This window comes from Daphnia magna, linkage group LG9 (genome assembly GCF_020631705.1).
Source record: "Daphnia magna isolate NIES linkage group LG9, ASM2063170v1.1, whole genome shotgun sequence".
NCBI lineage: Eukaryota > Metazoa > Arthropoda > Branchiopoda > Diplostraca > Daphniidae > Daphnia > Daphnia magna.
The window spans coordinates 9,690,300-9,712,971 of record NC_059190.1 but is presented as its reverse complement, the minus strand read 5'-3'; positions in this window follow the sequence as shown (position 1 = coordinate 9,712,971).

Sequence of the window (22,672 nt, the reverse complement as noted above, 5' to 3'; positions counted from 1 at the left end):
TCACTTCAATTTACGTGTGCTGATCAGGTACAACCAGAGTAGAGTAATGGAGGCTGGCCACATACCTCTCCTACCCTGTAATTAAAGGGTGGCAAAAGAGGTTGAATCTATTTGAAATTGGGGATGCCCTCCCTCTTTGGCAATAATACCTGTGTAAACAAGATAGACTACAAACACCCCTCCATTTAACTACAAGTATCTCGAAGTAAATCGGTTCGCAATGTTATTGTTTACGCATTAAAATCCCCCCGCATTTTCACGAGTTTCGCTTGTTCAAACAGTTTTCTAAGCCATTCGATGCTGAATTCTTTCTATACATGTGAAGTCAAAATCGATTTGCAGCCAACAATCCCATCTTTGTTTTGACGACGATTAGCCACAATGTAAGCAAACGCTCATATTTAGTCGATTAGCTATTAAGAAATTAAAGAAAAAGAAAAAGTAACGTTTGGAATACAGAGCTGGGGATCCAGACAAGTTAGGAAGCATTTGTGTAAGGTCTATATGCATTTGTGTGATGTACGAGGCGAGGTGGAGCGACTAGGGCCGTTTGATACAGCTAGTGACAACAATTGCGCTTTTCACGCGGAGTCTATGTTGCGCCCACAAAAACCGACAAAAGACGACGACAACAAACAGACAAATATACAATCATACCTGAATATCCATTCTCACTCTTTTCTCCCTGCCTTCGCTCATGGGGTGTGTGTGTGTGTGTGTGTGTTTGCACACATCTATCTGGAATAAGGAGCATACATCCATTGGGCGAAACTATGGGAGAATAAAAAAGAGGAACCATGTGTAATATTTCCTGCCTCCCGCTGTTCTACAGCATTAACCTGACTGTAAAAAAAAAAAGGTAAAATATTCATGGGCAACGGACCTGAGGTGGAAAGCGAGGTGGAAAAATGAAAAGAGTATATTATACGTATATCTGGCTGCACTTAAAAATAGTCCGTCTCTCCTTCGTGTTATACAGGCTATACGCACCTCTGCAACTGTCTCTATATTCAAATGTTTCTTTTCATTTTGTTTCCCGCCTAGGTAGCCAATGCCTCTTTTCAAACTTGTAGTCCCTAGTATACGGTAATACTGATGCACACGTTGTGTATATCAAGATACGTACAGTACGTGAACATTGCTTTTTTATTTTATTTTCTCTCTCACAGAGGTAGTACAAGCTACTGATTCGCTCCACCTGACACTATTGTAAAAATAAAGGTTTGTTTAGTCAACGCCTACAATTGGCTGTATTTTTGTTTGTTTTTTTTTTGTTTTGTCTTGTTTTTGTTTTTTTTCTTTCGCAATAAAATATCCAATAAATTTTCTTGTAAAACTATAGCTTTAAAACCATTGATCAAAGTTTCGGGTTCACTTTAATAAACCAGTTTTTATCTAGATTACAATCCTAGTGTGAATCGTCCGCCTTCAAGTTGACCATAAAGGCAAATGTTGCATTGAGAAAATTCTATACGTGCTTCCTTGTTGTATATTTTTTTAGCAAAGGGCGTTCCCCGTGCGACCCAAAACACCCTACTGCGTTCTTTATGACCTTTACATGTGTGTACACGCACAGTGATACATATCTATAGTGCACACACGAGTTGATGCACAAGGACGGCGAGTATTTTCATTAAATGTGTTACAACTAATGGCGCTAATAAGGTATGAATTCCATTTGTTTCCCGTGCACTATGTTTGAATTAAAGGCATTTCAAATTCTTGGTCTGCAGGAAAAAACTGGAAAAGTTGCTCCTTTTGGCATTTCCCACTAGTAATTGGAAATCAGTACATTTACTGATGTTATTAAAATTTTAGTTTTTAAAGCGTTTAGCTGTAGTTATTGGTTGGACTCACTTTACAAATTTAAACATGCAACGCATATATGCCTGCATGATTTGTCCTCGCCTTGCAATGCTCTTTATGTCCGCTTACGTATATATGACGTAAATACACATTACTCCCCGTGCTCCCCGCAGCGAGATCTACTAGTATCTGTTTCAAACCGTATTTAATGTGGAACAAAAGGCCTAAACCTAAAAAAACCATTCCAATGATCATTGATCCCCTCTTCCCGTTAAATGAACATGTTTTTAAAACATATATTTTCATGGCAAATCTTATCTAATATATTGTCATGTTATGGGACACTTTTATCATTTAAATGAATTAAATGTACTATCCTACCCTATCTAGACATCAGCCACGGTCATTCTTTGATCTTTCAAGAGAAAGGTTTTGACTACCATTACGATTAAGTTTAGGATAAACCAATGTTTTACCTTACCAGAATCCCAACCTTAACCTTTCTTTAAAGAGAGAAGAGTGTGTTGAAAAAAACAAAATCAAACTCTGAGCTTGGAAGCGAACAGGTCTTGCTTTAACCTTCTCTTGCCTAAGTCTATCTTTGGGTAAGCTTTTTAGTGTAATAGTAGTAGTAAATGGTTTTTTAGTGCAACAGTTAAATCCACTCTTTGGTCGTGTTTTAGCTAATGAGTGGAGGCTGAGCCAATTGACTGCCTTTTGTGTTTGCAGGCAGCAACCAGTTTAGTCTTCAATTTTTATTAAATTGTCACCAGATCCATCATCGCTATCATCTCTATGCCCGTATGCAAACATTCTCGTGGCAATATGCAATTTCTTTACGTAGGATTCTCTTTGTTGCAGACGAATGTGGAACGACGCTATATACAGTGAAGGCGCGATCTGTAAAGTATCTTCCTCTTTGGCTAAATTTTGGGCGATTATTGCGTATCAAAGATTACAACGAACACAACGACATAACTAAGGGAACAAAACTCTAGTGTACTTTTAGATAAGATGATATGCTCCCTCGAGTCGTTTGGTAAACATCGACGACATACATACGGATTTAATTGTATACTGCATGTAGCCTACGTTCAACCTCCATTGTGAGCTATCATCGTAACTCGGTCCAAGAAAGAGTCAGATAAAAAAGAGAGAGAGGAACAAAAACAGGGAGTGGGGAAATGAAAAGAAAAAAATAAATAAATAAAAATAAAAATCGAGGGAAGTAAAAAGAGAAGGCCACATGTGCGTGCTCCTGCGCAGAAGAAAATGAAAAAGACAGGAGGGATATAAAAATACATGATGGGCCTACTGGGGCTCTTGGCCAGGATAGCAAGTTTGTGATCGGCTCAGCGTCGTAAATCCTTGGGGCTTCCAATCCTTCCATTTCGCTTGATATCACCCCAGAGACAAAGCACGAGCGGCAGAAACAGTGGCCTTTCTCTATTGTTGGCTTTTTTTTTTTTTGTTTTCTTTCGTTTTGTTTTCGATTCTCCTCCCGAAATATATATAAATCCCGGCACAAGCATTATAGAGAGCTCTGTACACCCACCCCTCCCGCCCCCCTTTGCTGGCCTATACACGCACTGACACAGTATATGTGCAGGCTACATGTATAGACCATTGAGACTTTTGCTAGTCCTCCATTCCTCGTTACTACACTCTTGATGTTCATATACAGCGCCGCTGACACCGCCGTGTTGTCCTAAAGTCTGCGGCAAGGAAGAAACAGAAAGACTATTTGTATACGTATATACAGTCATTGGAGACGCGCGGAATCAATGGTTAGCGGGCCAAGTGTTGAGGAGGGACTGATCACCCTAGACAACTTGTCACGGCCTAAATTCCCTACTCACGTGGGCTGGTAAAAGACCCAGGGTGTTTTGTTCCCAGTTCTGCTTATTCTTTCCAGAGTATGCAGTAAATATACATGTAGAGCTGATGCTTAATAGCTACGCACGAGGTTTGATTTGTGAAATTCAAGAGGAGGCTGGTTCACGTTCGCTGTTGTGTTTTGGTATAAAAACAAAGAAACAAAATAAACAAAAACAAAAAAAACAAAAACAAAAACAAACTGTACACCATAGGCAGTTGAAATTGGATTCGATCGGAAATCGCTGACGAGACTCACGTGGACGTCGTCTAGCACCGATCTATAGAAAATGGATAAGATTGCTATGTTATTCATAGTATTCACGGTTCGTATATAGTCTCTGTATATGCGGCAGAGCTTGTCTATATAGCATCGACTCGTCGGCTTCTAATCAAATAATTTAGCGATCAAATAAATCAGCCCGAAATTCATCTGCTTGTATACATCTATTCTCCTATTACCTTGTTTATAAATATAAAGCGGGCCAGAGAACTTGAGTGGGAGAATTCTATACAGACTTGCTAGGGCTGCGAGAAAGAACGAAAGACTCGGAGAATTCTCACGCCGTTTCTCACCACACGAAATCGCCGTGTGTTCTATCTACGGAACGAATCGAGATTCAACGCATTCACCAAACTACCTAAAAGGTCAACTCTTAAAAACTGGTGTGTGTGTGTGTGTGTGTGTGTGTTTTGAAGCTGATGGGAATACAACCCGAAACACCTGCTGAGCAGAGTTTTGCCGCGCTGCGGTATCGAAGCGCGCCGCTGGTAATGTACACGACATTTTACCCCCGACTGCGAAATAGTTTTCGAAGCTCTCAAGTATTTAAAACAAGAAGAAAAAAAGAAAAAAAAGAGGAAAAGAAAAAAAGGCTTAAACAACAGCTCGATACTCCAAACAAGTCCGGACGGGGGAGCAGGCTATATCAATTTGTTAAGTCGAATATAGAATCCTCTATAACTGCAGGAGATGTAAGATCTTTTCTTTTTTGTAGGCTCTAAATTTCCAAGCTTACATTGTAAAATCCGTCGAATACGCCCTATAGAAGTACAATAAAGCCAGCAAAATGCATCAAATGCGTTTCATGGCATGCCACAACCAATAACCACCAAGAAAGCTTGTTCCCAATAAGCGTGTGGCTATATAGTGCTGTGTGTTGTACCAACTGAAGAGAAGAAAAAATGCCTTGAATCGCTTTAGCCTTCGTCAAAAAAACTTCATCTTATAAGTTAAGTTTCGGTCTCAGGAAATCATGTGCAAAATGTTGTACCGGTATTAGATTCGGTTCAAATAACATTGCATGTAAAGGCGCGTGTCACGACGGCCGTTTGTTTTATTTGAGAAAACTTATTGAGAAATCATGCGAACATTTCAAGGAAAAATTGCGTATAGGCTACGAGACTTTCCATTAATAATGTGTAAAACTTAAAGTTGAACGATACATGTTCTTGTCGTTTCCCTATATATGCCGTGTTTGATTATTCAAGCGAACGACCTATAAGCCCTTCCTGGCCGACGAGAAGGAAGCAATGGCTGACGTTGGCGGAAATGAGAAGATCAACAGATTTCGGGGCCTGTAAGCTGTAATGCATCGGGGGACCGTCGCTCACGCGTCACTCTCATCTGTTGGCTTCCTTTTTCATCCACAACTTCTCCTCCTCGAAAGCTGTCTATAATATTTCACGTTTTGGATTCACAGCAGCGAATGGTAGCCATATCTGCGCTTAGATTACGGGCGATAAATGAATGGTATTGGCGCGAATATGTAAGTAATGCCAATCATTTCGCTCATTCACTTGTCTCCTGCTCTTCTATATGACAGTTGAAAGGCCCATTTGAAGATATTTTCTTAAATTGAATGGATGTACACAGTACATCCAAATTGGGAATGTAACAAAAAGAAATACAGATCACAATCACAACAAAGGTGGTTTCAGGTTTCATAGCGGGGCAAACATCAGCAATCAAATCCATTCAGGGACCAAAATATGCAAATGCATAAGGCTCGTTTGACGTCAAACGGCAAGAGAAAAGAAAAAGAAAAAAAGGTAAAGAAAGAGTAATCGCATGAAAGGAACAAAAGAAGGGACAAGTAGTCAAGTAGGCGCAGACTGAAAACTGCTGTACGGGCGATCCACGGATAGAAGTCAAATAATTCGAAGATGAGTTTCCTTTGCTTTTTGTGCCCCATCTTTCTAACGTTTCCCCTCGTAGATTTACATTTTCTAGAGGCCAGGGCCTGCCACGAGACATCCTAGGTCGCAAGAAGGCAAAATTCGATTTAGTGTTGGCCTTGTATCCGTGGAACAAATAATGGAACGAAGGCTACTGTAGCAATTGGAGAGCAACACATCCATCATATGCTCTCGACCAGTTTTTCCAACAGTGCACACGGTAGACTTGGGTAGAGCATCGAAATGGGAGGTGGGTTCATCAACAGGCAGTTTTGTGCTCGATCTGCTAGCAGGCCTCGCATAACGAATGCAAGTCGAAAGTCAGTGGTGATTGACGGCCCATCCAATAGATTCCTCAACAGTCTGTATTTTTACCTCGCTATAACATAAAACTCCGCCAGTCTTAAGTGCCAGTGCGGTTAGAGTTTCAAATTCAGCCCCCATTGTGTCCGTCTGTATACCCCAAAAACTTGAGCAAGTTTTTCAATCTCATAGTGGCCAGGTTCTTTTCACGCTATCAAAAACTGTATGATTTTATAAAATTATTATTTATTTATTTTTTTTTTTCTAAGGTAAAGCACGTGTATAATGTTCCGGGTGATTTTCCAGTTGACAGAAACCATCAGCTGTTGCTGTCATCTGACATCCCACTCCCTCTCTCGTCTCAGAAACCTTTCGGAAGGAGCAACGTGTGTATATGACAAGTCCGAGATTCCCCAAGGAGGAGCTTATTTATAGGTAGCATGAATCAAGAATGAATAACACAGGCTACGGAAATTTGCACGTTTCGTTTTTCTTCCTATGATTCCTTATTTCAGAAAAAAAGAAAGAAACGAAGAAAGAAAGAAAGAAATAAAGAAAGAAAGAAAGAAAGAAAGAAAGAAAGATAGATAGATAGATAGATAGAAAAGAATTGATTTTAATGAAATCACAATCTTGTCTCAACATGGAAATTAGTGCTATTTAGCGTACACATACAGATTTTCTGTGTCAAAGAAAATAAGGTTACTCGTTTCTACTGCACTATAAGAAAATAAGTTACTCTTTATAACACATGTAGACATGTAGACAATCTCTCTTGTATCTTGTCTATAGTCTCTCTTTCCCAGTGCCCCTCGTGTTGTCTTTTTTTTTTCTCCTTCTTCTTCTTCTTTTTTCTTTTCTTTTCTATTTGACGTACGCTAGTCATTTCAAAGGCATCATGCATTTAGATTGGCTCATTAGGAACATCTCTTGCGATGCTGACTGCCTTGCACGTACTGTAAGGTGATGCAACTACAGTGCAACGGTGAGGTTTTCAGTGTTAGTGCCTAACACAAAAAGAAAAGAAATAAACAGAAGCCTATAAGATTTTCTTTCTTTCTTTTTTTTTTCTTGGATATTTTTAAATTTTTTGATTTTAGTCTTCTTCATGCGTACAACCCTAACTTTCACGGTCTCGACCAATATACTGAACCTATACCGCGCACTGGTCAGATCTTTATGAGATCTGGTCGTTTAACAGAAAGAATTCATCGACAGTTTCTTGTTGTTATTTCTGCTGTGTTCGTTTTGCATCTTTTGATTGTTTAGCTGTTGCTCACGTAATGCGTGAAAGAGCAAGAGAAACCCCTCCCCCCACAGAAAAAAAACAAAAAAAATACGATTTTTTCTTTATTTTCTTTATTTTTTACCAATCCACCATGGCAAAAGAATACGGGACGCGATTTCCAGCTGTCATTGATTTTTTGGGCAAACGCGGAGGTTTGTAATGGTAAGAGTAGCTAATGTCGTGATACCCAACCTGATGAAATAACCAAACAAGACATGAGGCAAACGAAGATGGTTGCCTCCAAAATCAATAGCCCATCGAGCAGCGTCTGCACAAGGACGAGGTACAGCAGACAATGCACCTGTGCGTATGTTCAACATGTCACGAAGCAGATTAAGCGAATAAAGCTCAATTCCACTGACTTTATTTTCCCCAAAAAACCAAGAGCAGGAAGACTTTGCAAATTTCGTCATTCTCTTTTAAGACCAACTGCAAACACACATAAAAAAATATAATTAAAAAGTCAATAAAAATCAAGCGAAATAAAATGAAAATGAAAATGGAAATGAAAATGAAAATGAGAATGAAAATGAAAATGAAAATAAAAATAAAAATAACACAAGTTACCGCGCTCCAGTTGCACGGATAGGTTCGCACAATCTACTCATGAGGGCGTCAATGTGTTGACTTGTTTGCCATGGGATTGGGCAGCCATTGAGGTCACGTGCTACCAACTTGATGTCTAAATAAGAAAAGCAGTGGGTGACACAAAGGACAGATTTTCGGCAAGTCACCGTTCTTTTGTCGTCGAGTTAACCCGGAACGATTGACGCCTCAAAGATTTTTCCTCTTTTACGTCCACACAGTTCTCTCTTGACACGACCTGTCTCTGTGCATGTAGTGTGCATGAATATATCTAAATCCCTTCTTTTGCCTCCCCCCCCTCTTGTCGCTATCGTGGTAGTCTCGTTCAATTTCCCCGCCTGCAAGTGAAGGGTGCCATCTAATGCCGAGCGGAAATTTTCTGGCCGTGACAGCGTGTACGCTCCACTCGCTGGGCGTCATTCTCTTCCTCTGCTACCAGTGTTGATCGCTTTTTTTATCCTCTCCTTTTTTTTTCTCTGTTATAAATAAGGGTGCTGCAAAATCAAGGATCTCTTTAAAAGTGGAAAATGATCAAATTGAACACACACACGCACAAAAACAAACAAAAAAAACAACAAAAACAACAAAAGACTCAATGCAATTCCAAGAATTAAAAGATGATCTAACTATAAATATCGCTATAAGGTCTAAATAAAATGATTGACTATTATGCACACGGGTTATATTTAAAGTCACAGCAGCGGGCGTTCTATTACATCAACAGATATCATATAACAGTAGAAACCTGGATGTGTAAAAGAAAAGCTTGCGAAACAAATCACATTTATGTTCCAGGAAAAATCGCCAATTTAAGAAATAATCTCGCTTGAAAAGTTAAAATTTCATATTTTATTTTGGCAAGAAAATCCGGAATTTTTCAGTCCAAGAATCGCAAAAGAATCACTTTTCATTCGAGGGTGGGTCAAGATTCTAGAATCTCGTGCACTTCGCCAAAAGAGCTCGACACCCACCGACGTCAGCGGCAACATCGAATATGCAAGATCAAGATCTTTATCATTTGTAGGCTTTAAAAAGTAGCCAGCTGAACGCAAGTTAATGAAGAAGCGCAGTTTTCTAAAAACCGAAAAGCCATGAAAGCGGGGAAACCATGGCAAAACAAACGCGCACGACAAGTAAAGTCCACGAGCAAAGACGAAAGTAATTACCGAGTGCTGGTAATTGTAATTTGTGTATTTTCGGTAGCAGCAATCCCACAGGTGAAGACGAACGAGCTTCTCACGCATTGGTTTTCAAGACAAATTCAGATAGTGTAGGTCGAAACATTCCGAATAATTTATCGCGTCTTCAGATATTTTCGTAAATACTTTTTAGCCGCGTTTGAAATATCGTGGACGTTTGTTTCCCAAAAAGGGTTTCCATTTAATAATCCACTCGAGTAAAACAGTCAACTTCAAGCCTCAGCAATTTTGATCCACGTTTGGTAACTTTGTGAAAGGCCTTGAGAAGCTAGTCGGCGAAGACAAGACATACATGAAAGAGTGTCGACGATTCACCTTTTCGAAGCAGGTATAGCGTATAGAGAGAGGTGTGCAGACCTCTTGTTGGTATTGAAGGGGAATAGAAGAAGGGGGGAAATAAAATGCCATTGCACACAAGACTCGGTGCTGTTTGATACTTTCGACTTCGTGTGGAAAGCGTATAAAAGGAGGGGGAAAAAACAACAACAACAACAGAAAAACAAAACAACAAAAAAGGAAAAAAAAAAGAAAAAACGAAAGAATCGATGAGAGAGAAAAAAAAACACAAGAGAGATAGTGGCGGATGGTAGAAAGCGGGAAACAAAGAGGAAGAGGAGGTGCAGCAGAGAGAAGAATGCGGCCTAGTCACGCAAAGGGGAGGATACCGACTGACGTTTCCATTTGGAAAGAGCGTGATTGGTGACTCCCTCGGGATAAATGCAGCTCAGACATTGAACAGAAGAGTCGTCTATGCTGGCAGACATGCCGGAATACGTTCAAAGTTACGCTCACCCATAAGATTGGTGCAGACGTACACATACACACAGACACACACACATAAACATGGGGGGAAAAGGAATACACACACACACACACACACACACACACAAAAAAAAAGGAAAAAAAAAAAAAACAAAAAAAAAACAAATGAAAAGCTGGCATACGAACCAAACATAGCGACCATGCCAGTTACTGATGGCGAAAGTCGACAGCAAATATGCATTAGACCAAGTGCTTAACACGTGTGACCTTCCGTCCGTATATCTGTTCCTGTCGGAGTCTTAATTTTTTTGTTTTTTTGTTTAGGGGGTAGGAGGGGGGGGGGGCTGGGGCACACAAGATTTTCGGGTGTGTGAATTTCAAGAGTGTCGAGGAAACAAAATATACGAAGAATGTCAGGCTGTCACGAATGCCAAGCGAAGAACAAACTAATTTACGAGTATCTCACTTGCTAAACCAATCACGAAAATACTCTGCATTTTTTAAGTTGACGTCGACGACGTTCTCTGTTAAGAAGAATTAGACTGGAGCCATCAGACCAACATTTCCAACCTGTAATAATTCCTACTCCAATCAACGAAAAATCTTATCTTCAACAATGCCCTTCAACAATGTTGCATTCATCGATACTTGTATGCAACAAAGTTTTTAAGGTGAGCATTAACCCAACCTCATTTGTCAATCGATATACCGGACGTACAGTAGGTCTATGCATCTCCCAGTTATTGCTGGCGAGCTCCTCTTTATTAGGAGTTCGCGTCGCCAGTTGTGGAAAAAAGATTCCATAACATAATAGCATCATACGAATTAAAATGGGTAAAAATGACTTCATTCATCTAGATGAATGAGGTACGAAAAACGATCGATATTTTGAGGCGATATGGAAATCATTTTTAAGATCGTATGATGTACCAAAAAAGAATTAAGAAAACTCCTTTTTTAAGGGCCTTGGCCAGGAAACGAAAAGTAATAATAAAATGAGAAAAAAAAGGCTAGGCTACTTTGCTTTTTATAAAAGGTTTTAGTCGAAAAACCATTTGATGGGTGAGAAAATTGCGAGAAGTTATGATGGGAAACGTCAGACATCAGAGTATTAAGCTTCGAAAGCTTGATACAGGAACACGAATGCGTTCTAAAACTGTCTTTGTTTTGAGTCATTCTTGTTGCTTTCGCAAACGAGTCGTCCTTTTTTGAAAACCTATCGTGTTTCTCAAGTTTTAATGGCTGGTCTTGTTAACACTCCTGCATCTCGATTTCTTAACAAAAAGCCATCACCGAAAATCTTGGTACTTACGTATAGCATATTACCCTATCCTAAATCTATAGACCTTATTTGCTCGAAACGAAATGGCTTGCAGCGCGAACCAACGTGTTCGAAGGTCGATGAGCTAAATCGAACAGCAGATAAGAAATTGCTTCTTTGCTGATGTAATAGTGATGTATAAGTCAGCCATAAGCGGAAAAATGGTCAAAGTTGCTCGTCACAGTTTCCGTAGTCTAAACTGAGGTTCCTATTGACAACGTCCCAAAGTATATATAATACAGCAGCTATAACCAGCGGGAGAAATGTTGATTATACAGTAGATAAGTGACGTTAACTACCAATCTTTATATCTTTAAATTCACTTGCAATATAAGTGATTGCTTCGCTAATCTTTCTTGCGTAGAAAGATTGACAAAATGTACGTAGGCTATACATCCCAACAAAAGCGTTGGCATAAGAATAGACGGAATAGAAGCTACCAGCAGATGATTATGTTTCTTCGTCTAATCTTCTTTCTTTACCTACGATCTTTTCTTTTCACTCGTCCTCGCGTCTCGCTTATCCTGCTGCTGCCTCCGCCCTCTTAACCTTTCTTTTTGATTTTTTATTTATTTATTTATTTTTTTATTTTTTTTTTTTTTTCATCTTAGTTTTTTTTTCATTTTTTAAGCACACAGATGTGCCAGTCAATATTTGGCAAAGAGTGTTGTCATGACGACGTCTCTTCTTTTTTAAAAAGAACGGTATTGTACATCGTAAAACGTCGGATGAAGATGACTCGTTCGAGAGTGAACGAAGGGACTGGTTGGTTGCCATAGCGATTACATTTCCTCTCCGACTTTTCAGCCCGTCTTCCTATTGGTCCGTATGGCCCAGCGAGGGTGTTAACCTGTCTCCGTATTTTGCCTGCTAATAGTTATTGTTGATCGAAAAAAAAACAAAAAACCTGTAACAATGCGATTCAAGTCTATTCGCAGCAAAACGAAAAATAAGAAAAATACAAAAATAAAAAAAAATTAAAATGACGGCGGGTGTGTAGTGAAGCATAAAGCCAGGCATATAAGCCCTCAGTGCACGACGTACGTAGCCTACAGTATGTATAGTCTAGAAAGATTCCAAGTTGGATTGAGACACTTGTCACGTCGTTGGACGTTACCTAAGATAACACAGAAAGCAATCAGACTGAAGAATTTCATTTTTGGCATTTCACGGGTTCCACCATCGAGTTCGATTTCTTTCACTAAAACAACTTTAACGTTGAGTTCAAAACGTATAAGAAGGCGAGGCGACAAAATAAAATTTCAAACAGGATTTCATGAAGCATTAAGTAAGCATTAAGGCTTGGTCTATTGATTATTTTGTGCGATTTTTGTAGACTGACGGGAACACAACTCTGGCGGGTGTAACGAGCGAGAAAAATAGAAGCGTTATTCAAGTTTTTGTCGATCGGCAGGCTGTCTATTGTTTCCTTCTACACTCTGGCAAACAAAAGGACTCGTACAGATATACGTATACTCTTCCCGGAATGTTGAATATTCAAGAAGTCGCTGTGTGGTGGTTAGTCTGATCGTGAAGTCCAGATGCTATTAAGCACCAACACAGCACGCAATCTATGGCATTCGCAATATCTTTCGAACACATGGATCGTAGATAATAACGAAGATCGAATTTGTCGCGCCCAATTGGAAAATCGACGTTAACAGAAACATCAAATATTCAGCTGGTAGAAATCATTCGTTGGCTATGGGGCCGCATCGACATCGATTTTTTGGGTGTGCGTTTTACATGGTGGGCCGTATATAAAAATAGAATTGATCGGCTTTCACACCGCCCCTAAATTAAACATGGCGCGTCTGAAGAAATCCAAATAAGAAAGACACAACTATATGAAAGTTGAAAAAAGAAAAAATCCAATCCTACAAATGTTGAGCGCGAAATACGTTGAGGCTGAATTGCTGGAAATAACTAAACGTGATGTATATTTTTTTTTAGGGGGGGGGGGGGATGGTAGAATGCCTCAAGCGCGGTCATATGCCATAAAAATTGTAGTTTTTTTTTTCATTTGTTTCTTTACCTCCGCTTAAACATTTCGTAAAACTTTGCACTTGGATTTCACTATTACTCGTGACTCGTGAGTAGCCTATATATAGGCCTATAACGAGTGTGACCACGCACAAGTCGCTGATTGTGTGGCTGGCATATCCTAACAGTTTGTTGGTTTTTTTTTATTACTTTTTTTTCTGTGTTTTTTCGGCATTTTTTTTAATTTTTATTTCAAAACATTTCTTTGACTAGACGACGGCTTTGTCTCTAGTTGTTGGGATACCATCGTTTTTATTTTTTACTAATTTGGCCAATGTGTTTATTACAGAAAAAATGACGCATTTTCCGGAGAAACGTTTTCGGATGTGCCTTCTGAATAAGGGCGTGGGCGGTCGTTGTATCATCTACCATACAGCAGTAGGAAATTATGCATCAAAGAGTAATGAACCGGCTCGATGTGTCTGTGTTTAGTTGTCTCGGTTTCTCCGAGTCTTCTCTTTATCTCGTCAAGGAGGCTGTCAAACTTGCTGAAATGAAGACGCTTCGGCAATGAAAACGTTGTGTATCTCGAATGAGCTCGCCCGTTTCTTTCGTGTACGATGCATTGAATGCTGCGAGCCACCACATGTAGGCCTAAAAGTCTAAGGAAAAGGAAACCAAATGTTTTTAAATTCTATGTATCATCGAACAGCAGGTTTCTCTTTCCCTTTTGTGCGGCCACTTGCTTTATTCCAAACCAGAATAAGCTATCGGTAGGGGGTCGTTTCTCTGTGTAGATATACAGTATACCTTGTTTTCCTTTTTCTTTGAAACTTTTTTTCTTTTTCCTTTTTGTTTTTTTCTTTGTTTTTTCTTTGTCTTTTTGTTGTTTTTTTCTTTTCCCTCTGTGTTTCTTTGGTGTGTATTTATATCCAAGTTTGGATATGTTTATGCATACACCGATTTTCGTCGTTCTTGGGTGTTGCGTTCTTCAACAACTCCGTTTTTTCGTGTATTTTCAAAATAATGGCTACAACAAGAAGACGAATATAAAGGAGCTCTCAAATATTCAATGTCCAGCATTTCCGAATTTGAAAAAAAGGATGCCTGTATAAAATACAATGATGTCGTGGCAAATGCTCCGGTGTTTTATAGCTTTTCATCCAGCAATCGATAAGAACAATTGACGATTGGTTAGAGACCCAATTTAAAAAAGGTAAATCATCGAAAATTGTTTCAGGTATTACGTATCATCCAGAGTAGTCTAATAACGAGTCCAGATAATAATAGAGAAACTATATTTTGAATCATTTTTTCAGAAGCTATACGGTTACATGCGTAACATTTCCTCGTTTTTCCCGACTGCACGATCGAGACCTTATAAGTTGAAAGACACACATACAGTGTGAAGGCAGTTTTGTTCAGGAGTTTATTGTAAGTAGAATATCCTGACGCTGTTGGACACCCGCAGACCATCAGACGCTACCGACAACAGAAGTCCCGTAATTCGAGGAGTTGAGAACTTCAGAAGTTCAGATACCTTTTTTTTTTCTTTTTTTTTTCCTTCCTCTCTTTTTTTTTATTTTCTTTATTTCTCTCTCTCTCTCTCTTTCTCCTTCTTTCTAAATCGCAGCTTCGTGTCACTGTGGGAGTTCGGCTCGACTCCGTCGCCACAGGAGATCACAGGCGTCTTTATACATCTAGGCAGCTTCCTTTTTCTCCCCTCCAATGATGCTGCTTCCCTGTAACGCAAACTTAACTATACCTTTATATGTTAGAGTTTCTTTTATTTTTTTTTTTTTTTTTTTGGTTAGGAAATATTCATCGATTAAGGGAACCAAAGACAAAACTGATGTTCAATTTTCTCCCCAAACCTATATTCGGACTGGTAGCTTTCCCAACTCTTGTGTAAGATGAAGATTTTCTTATTCTGGATAGACGGTGAGTAGACCCTATAGCATCGAAAAAAAAGTCTGGGTGTTGCCGCAGTTTGAAACATGACCGGTTTTCTCTATTCTGAACTTTTCGATTCTAAAACGAAACACAAGGAGGGAAAATTTCATTCTTTATGACGGCTATATTTCCAAATGCATTTCCCGAGTGTTTTTGACGTTCGCGTGGACTGCTGATTGACTTGATTTCTTTGTTTTTCTGGTTGATTTTGAGCGTGATTTTCTTTTTCTGTATCTGAGACTTGTTTTGCTCGGCGATACATGAGAGCTCTGACTTTTACTATGCGGACGACGTGAACGGATGCAGTGAACATCGCCATTACGTAGCCTACGTATATTACACATACGAAAGAGCACCCGTGGCTATTTATTCATGTTCGAATTGCTTGCCTAAGTACATCTCGCGCGCACACACACACATACACACCCCCACGCAAAGTGAGAATTGGAACGGCTAACGAAATTGTCCTTCCTCGCTCTGGCCCGTCGTTCGGATAGGAAGTTATTTACCCAGTGTGCGCCTCAAATCTAACGCAAAACTAGATAATCTCGTTGAGCCTTTTAGTCGACTAGGTGAGGGTCCCATATTGTAATTCTCTTATCAAAACTCAACGTCATAATGCTATTTGCATGAAGGGCTGTCGTAGAGGAAACAGTTGTGATGCTTGGCAATGGTAATCATGCGGACCAACCATTGCTCGTCAAGTCCGGACCTTTTTGCGAGACTGTCTCCCCTTTGGCCATCAACGCGCTCGCCAACTTCGTTATACCTGTGATTTGAAATGTCTCGACTCTCTTCGCCTTTCTGCTGTCTGTCCATAAGTCAGTCAACTGCGAAGCAAGATGGACAGAATAACAAGTCATTTGCATTATACAACGCGAAGCCCTACACGTGTAGACATATACAATACGCTTCATCCATTATGCTTTTTATTCGGGATTTTATTTATTTTTTTCCATTTTTGATTTTGATTTCGATTTTTTTTTCTCGTGCGACTTTTGTGTGAAGTTTGTGGGATGATATTATTTTTTTGTATCTCTCAAAAAGTGTCAAAGATTCATAAGAACCCGTGTCATCGAACCTCTCTTGAAGGATGGCTCTGATTTGACAGCCATGCTCTTCAAGGCGGTGAACTTTTTGGTCATGAGGGTTTGCTTGGTTCTTCCTCTTTTATTTTATTCTATTTTCTTTTTTTCTTTCTAGACTGTCTTGATAGCTTTCCGTTTTTCCAGTACCCGGGGTTCCGTTTCTAAGATTTATATAACTGTTATTTTCGGCACTTTACAGCAAGAGGAAGAGGGAGTGAGAGAAACAATAAGTCCGTGACGGTCGGTCTTTTCTCTAAAAGAAGGGAGAAAAAACCTGTCCTAGTTTGTAAGTCAGAAACAAAGAAAAAAGAAAAAGAAAAGAAAAAATAAAATAAAACTGGCGAGTTCAATTCCTGGAAGATATATTGGTTAGAGGTGATTGCGGGTCAGAGGTTAGAAAAGAAAAAGAAAAACCAAAAAAAAAAAAAAAAAAAAGGAGTCGCTTCCCATCTGCTGACCATCACCAGATGCTTACCGAAATTGCAGGATCGATGGACGCGAGGTTGAAAAATGACTAAATATACGCAACTCGAAACTATCAAGCGAAATCTTTCATTTCTTCTGTGTTGACTACATTTGCTGTGGGGATGCCTTACTTGAATTCCGATTTCATCGCGATGCCTGCGGTCTCCATTCAAAACATGATTCAACATGATTTCGATAACAAAAATAACAAGTCGATCAAAACCACGCATCGACTCGGATTCGGCTGATGCAGTTGTCCGACTTGCGTTCTCGACGGCAACAACATGCAATAGGGAAGGGCTGTGGCTGAAGGAAACAGAAGGGGTGGTAAATATCGAGGAACATTCGATGTTTAGAAGCTGCTTGTGTGTGTTGGAGGGAAAACAAAAAAAATAAAAATAACAAAAAATAACAAAAAAAAACTAGACAAGGTTGTAGAACATAAAAAGTGAGCCAAGGGTCCATTAATCACGGACAGCCATGGCCTTTGAGTCCATAGCGACCAGGCTAGTCGGCACTCAGTGGGAAACCATTTCTTGACCCACTCATCCGACCGACATACTGAAGGGGAAAAAAAAAAAGTTGATTTTATACCTTCACCCCCCCCTTCCTCTTCCTTTTTTTTTTTTAACCCTCCTTTTAGGTTGCCCCGACATCTCCTTGCGATTGCTGTGAAATACAAAAACGAGAAGGACAGGCACTTATTCATGCTGCTTACACTGAAGTGACGAAAGCTATCAGCCAAAATTGTGTCAACATCTACTAACGACGAGTATAGACTACACGAAAAGCGACAAAAAGAAATGTATTCAAATGTCATGGTAGGATGGCAAGAAAAAGACCGTTTGCCATACGCCTGACGATCTATCGAGAGCGGGTTGCTAGAATGAAAAAATGCAAATTGCATTCAGCGTCCATGACGTAACAGAAACGACTATACCTATAGCTCATTCGTCTTAGATATGTTTATAATAATAGAGCGCCGCCCACTCTTTGTCCATGGTATCAACTGTCATCTTTCATGATTGTCCCCTTTTCAAGTCTGTTAAAAATAGCATGAGAATGGCTGCACGGTTCCACGCAGAAAAAAAAAGGAAAAAAGAAAAGGGATCGTCGGCGAAGCTAATCATCCACCCGGGCAATCGAAACGAATTCATCTCTCTTCCATGCTGCACAGTCCCCTAAATGCGAATGGTTGCTGCTCTTCTGTATATGTACGTATACTGTATATACAAGAGCGCAACTATAGGAAGGATGTGAGGTGGAGGGGAAGAGAGGATTGCAGCCATAACATGGGGGCAGGGAGATTGTGGGTGAGCTTATTACGAATCGCCGGCTTGGAAAATCGTTATCGGTCTCCACAAATCGCTCAGGGTGCTACCCCTCCCTTGTTACAACAGCACACGCATCACGCAGCGCACACACATACACATCAACTTTTCCCTTTTCTTTTTCCTGTTTTTCTGTATTTTTTTTTTCTTTTTTCTTTTTCTTTTTTTCTGACTTGACTGCTGTTTCACTAGACACTATCTATACGGCCAATCTCTCTCTCTCTTTGATTTACTAGATCTTCACAGTATATCACGAAACTTTTTCGTAACACTTCTTTCCCCCTTCGCTTAAATGGGTGGAACAGAAAACAAAACAAAAACAAACAAAAAAAAAAGGTGTAAACTTTGTTTTGCAGTGATACATTTTTTAAAACTCTGTAATATATGACGAAGGCTCCACGTTTTCAACTTGTTCACGCGACTCCATCGGAGGGTAAAAGCCTGAAGTTTTCGTGACTTTCGTTTCTAGATATTTTCACACAACTCATAGATTAGGCAATTATGGCTGGCGATAAGGTATGGCATTGTTGCTCTACAGTACTGGACGACGCGTATTATTGTGTCTAGCCTATATTTCAAAGCCTTTCAAATGTCTTTTACCCGTTCGGGAAGGTCGAATTTTGTCTTCTTTCCTCTGCTCGATGTGTCCTTTTTGTTTGATTTATTTTGTGTTGTTTTATTCTATTTTTTTTTTTGCCTCTCATCTTTCCCAATCGATATCAAACGAAAAACTTGGCCCAAATCGCGTTTTGCGGTTGCCTTGCTACGTAGATTGAGTTTTGGAACCCTATTACATACGTGATTTTTCCGCTTCCAAATCCCCCTCCAATCTTACAGAGTGGCATCACCAACCTAAAAATATATAACGACAGTTGCCAAGCAAAAGACGCATTTGCGTTAACTTTAAAATCATTCGAGGAAAATGGTTGACGTTTTATTTCTTTTCCTTTTCACAATCTCAGTCCGCCTTTAATATTAACAGCACACATAGTTTGATTAAAAATCCACTCACTTGTTTAGCGATGTGGCATCTTATTTGCCATGATTGCGGATGAAATGGATCGATCTGCGGCCTCGTCATACCATGTGCCAAACAAGGTCGTCTCATTTGAAATTGTCGCGTAGTTATGCTCATTTTATGTGGCAAAGATAGATTGCATATGCGTCATATAGGTTTGCTACCAAAATCCAAGTCACGCATTGCTGTTTAAATGATCGAACCTTGCTAGTAGATTTGTCGATCTCTTCGTCACGGAGGATATTCGTTCAATCAGTTCACGTGACGATTGCCTTATACTGGGCCCAATGCCATAAAATTAAAATTAAATTGCGCGCTGAACATAATCCGTCTAAAGCCTAAAGTCTATACACACAAGAACGCAGCCTTGCTTTAAAAAGTCCTGAAAAGCTAAGAAACGCGTTGAGAGAACTTTTAGAACTTTGAGTTCACACCTTCCTTTTTGTGTTAGATACATTTTTGTTTTCATGATTTTTGGTTGTTGTGTTTTATTTGAGATCTTTAAAAAAGCAATATAGTATAGGCTATATTTACAGTATGTATTTGAAAATCTCCGTCAGGCTCAAATATCCCACGTTTTTAGTGTTTAGCAAATGAGAACAAACAAATTTTCAATGAAAGAAGATTTCCCAATAAAAACAGAGCTAATTTTCGCGCAGTTTTCTGTTGTGCAATTTCCGACATTTTGTGGTGTGAACAAAAACAAAAGGTTAAATTTTCGCTCATTTTTCTTTTCGCTTTTTTAAAGATTTTGTTTTGTTTTGTTTTTTAACTTTTAAATGACGTCTTAGTGTGTAAACTAGGTCCCAAAAAGATGTTGTGAATAAAAGGAAAAAGAAAAAAAGAAAAGAAAACTACGTAACAATTAACTAGCGGTACATGCCGGGGGCTAACATAACATTGAACAATCGTTTGTGATTTCCCGATCTGAAATTCGTAACAGTTGGTGGCATTTGATACAAGAGCACTTGTTTCACTGCACTCGGGGGACTATATTCCTCTTGTTCACGTTGATTGATCTTTTTCATGTCCCCACATCTTTCCATCGCTGCCAGTTCTGCACCATATAGGGTTGTGGTGGTGGGGGGCGCGGTATGGTAAAGCCTTTCTCTGTTTCTCTCCAACCCCCCCCGAAAACAGGACGATTTGTATGTTACACCCGGTTACACCATACATGTATGCATATACATGGGTGGGTTAACACTCGTAAAAAAAAGTAACGACGCATCACCCGTTCCAAGGGAAACATATATACAGTGTTACAAAAGGTCATCGCTTTTCTTTCCAAGTATACTTTCTAAAACAAAAACAAAACAAAAAACTTCTTTTTTTTTTTTTCCTTTTTTTTTTTTTTGAGATTTCTTTCCCTCGTCATGATATGTATACAGCTGCAGGTTTACTAACAGTGGTAGTTTCAAATTGGAGGAGAAAAGCAAAGCAATTGATTTAATTGAACAATTTTCACAGGTCGAATTCACGCGGCTGCTGAACCGCAATCCGGCGTTATTAATATTGGACTTTGAAACGGGTAAGACAGCGATCCCAGTGAAAACGTTAAAACGTAGTAGGTACGTACTGCACTTATATGGTTGTATATTGAAAGTCGGGTTTGGGCGTGAAAAACGAATTAACGCACACCAGCCAATGAAATCATTCAAAATTGTACCTGCTCTTGAAAACTTTGAGATGTTCTTGGGGTAGCGTCGCCACCCACGCACAACAACAACAACAAAAATAGCCGATGAACTAGTGGTCGATGAACGTATACTGTAGCTTAGGCTATCGATAAGAAAATCGTTGTTCTAGCAATCAGACATAATATTATCGGTCGATTTATTTCCTGCCGAAATGATGTTTCGTTCATCAGCGGGACGTAAATAGCAATTTCCCGATAGAATGCACTGTTGCAAGCACTAGCTTGCATTGTACAGACATATACTGTATAGTTTATACCCCTAATGTCAATTTCCTACGGTCGGCCTCCACGTCAATAGTGCACAACAAAAGAAAGCAGGAAGTAGGACGTGGGACAATAATATCGTTAGGCTACGTTATCGGCCTTACTTTTGTGCAACGCTTTTGCCGGTGTGTAAACAATGTTTTCGTGCCCTCTTCCGCCGTTCCGCTCGAACTATCGGATGACCACCGCGTAGCGCTCAAAAACAAATCGGAAAACAATCACTCTGCTTTGATGGATGCTGCAAACACCATCTTGGCGAGGTTAAAACGACAACTATATTACAAGGATCGTTATGTAAATTTGATCAATCATGAAAGTTTTATAACATGTGGAGGAGGTGGGAAACGGGGTCCGCTCCTTCTTCGTTTTTGTTGTTATATATACTAAAAATCTCTCGGTTGAAAGAGAACAAAGTGATAATAAAAGAATGGCGTAAGATTATTGGCGAAGGCAGGTATACCCAAACAGAAAACGAGAAGGAGGAGGAGAAAAAATAAAAAAAAAAAAAAAAAGAAAAAAAAAGAAAAAAAAAAAAAAAAGAAAGAAAAGAAGGAAAGTGCTGAGGCTTTGGGATCCAATGGGGCCGAGGGTTTTTTTCGAGACTCTGAGGAGAGGAGTAAATGAGTTGGTGCGAAGCGTCTCATTATGGGAGGCCATCACCGTCAGCTTTTTGGTCGGGACCATAAGGACACAATTTATGTTCTTTTTTACACCCTCCGACAAGAAAAAAAAAAGAAAAAAAAGAAAAAAAAAACCCGGTTTCAGGGTTCTCTCCAAAACTTTGCTGCTTCATAAAACATTTTTCATTCTTTTTTTATTTTTAGAACGCAGAAGAAAAGGAGAAGAAGGTAATACAGCCTAGGACGGCGAAGTGTTCTTTTGCCCTTTTTTTTCTTCATTTTCATTTTGAACGCTGTAGGTTACAACTTACAACGCTTTGCCTTCCAATTCGTTTAGTTTTCGAGCCGCTTGTGTTTCTTTTCTTTTCCGATTCTTCTTCCCTTTTGTTTTATTTCATTTTCGTTTTGTTTTTTTCTTTCTTTTATTTTTTTTCTTTCTTTTTTTCCCCAAGTCTTTTCTTTTTACTTTGTAATATCCTTGTTAAATACTCCTCCCTACAAGTTGATATCTTTCTAGTTGATTTAACACACACACACAACCACACGCACATGAGGCTGAACTGTAGTCGTATAGTGTGGATTTTCGGTATAAATCACACGCTCAGCAGACCGACCAAACAGCGGTTCAACCCTCCAATACTAGCGTTTTAAGATAAGGGAGAGCAAAGTTGGCTGCAACTGCCAAAAAATCCAATAACGAATTGGCGTTGGCTATACTCGTAAAAAACGGACATAAGCAAATGATGCGAAACGGAAGGCTATAGCAGCTGACCCATTTAGGTGCGGGCAAATTGGTGGAAAACAAAAAACCAAGTCAAACGTGCTTTTGCCTGACGTATAGCTTTCGTTGCTGTTGTTTCTAAAAGGAAAGTCCTATATGTACAGCCGTATACAGCGAACACGGCACGGTCATTTTTGCTCGTGTTGTTGAATCATT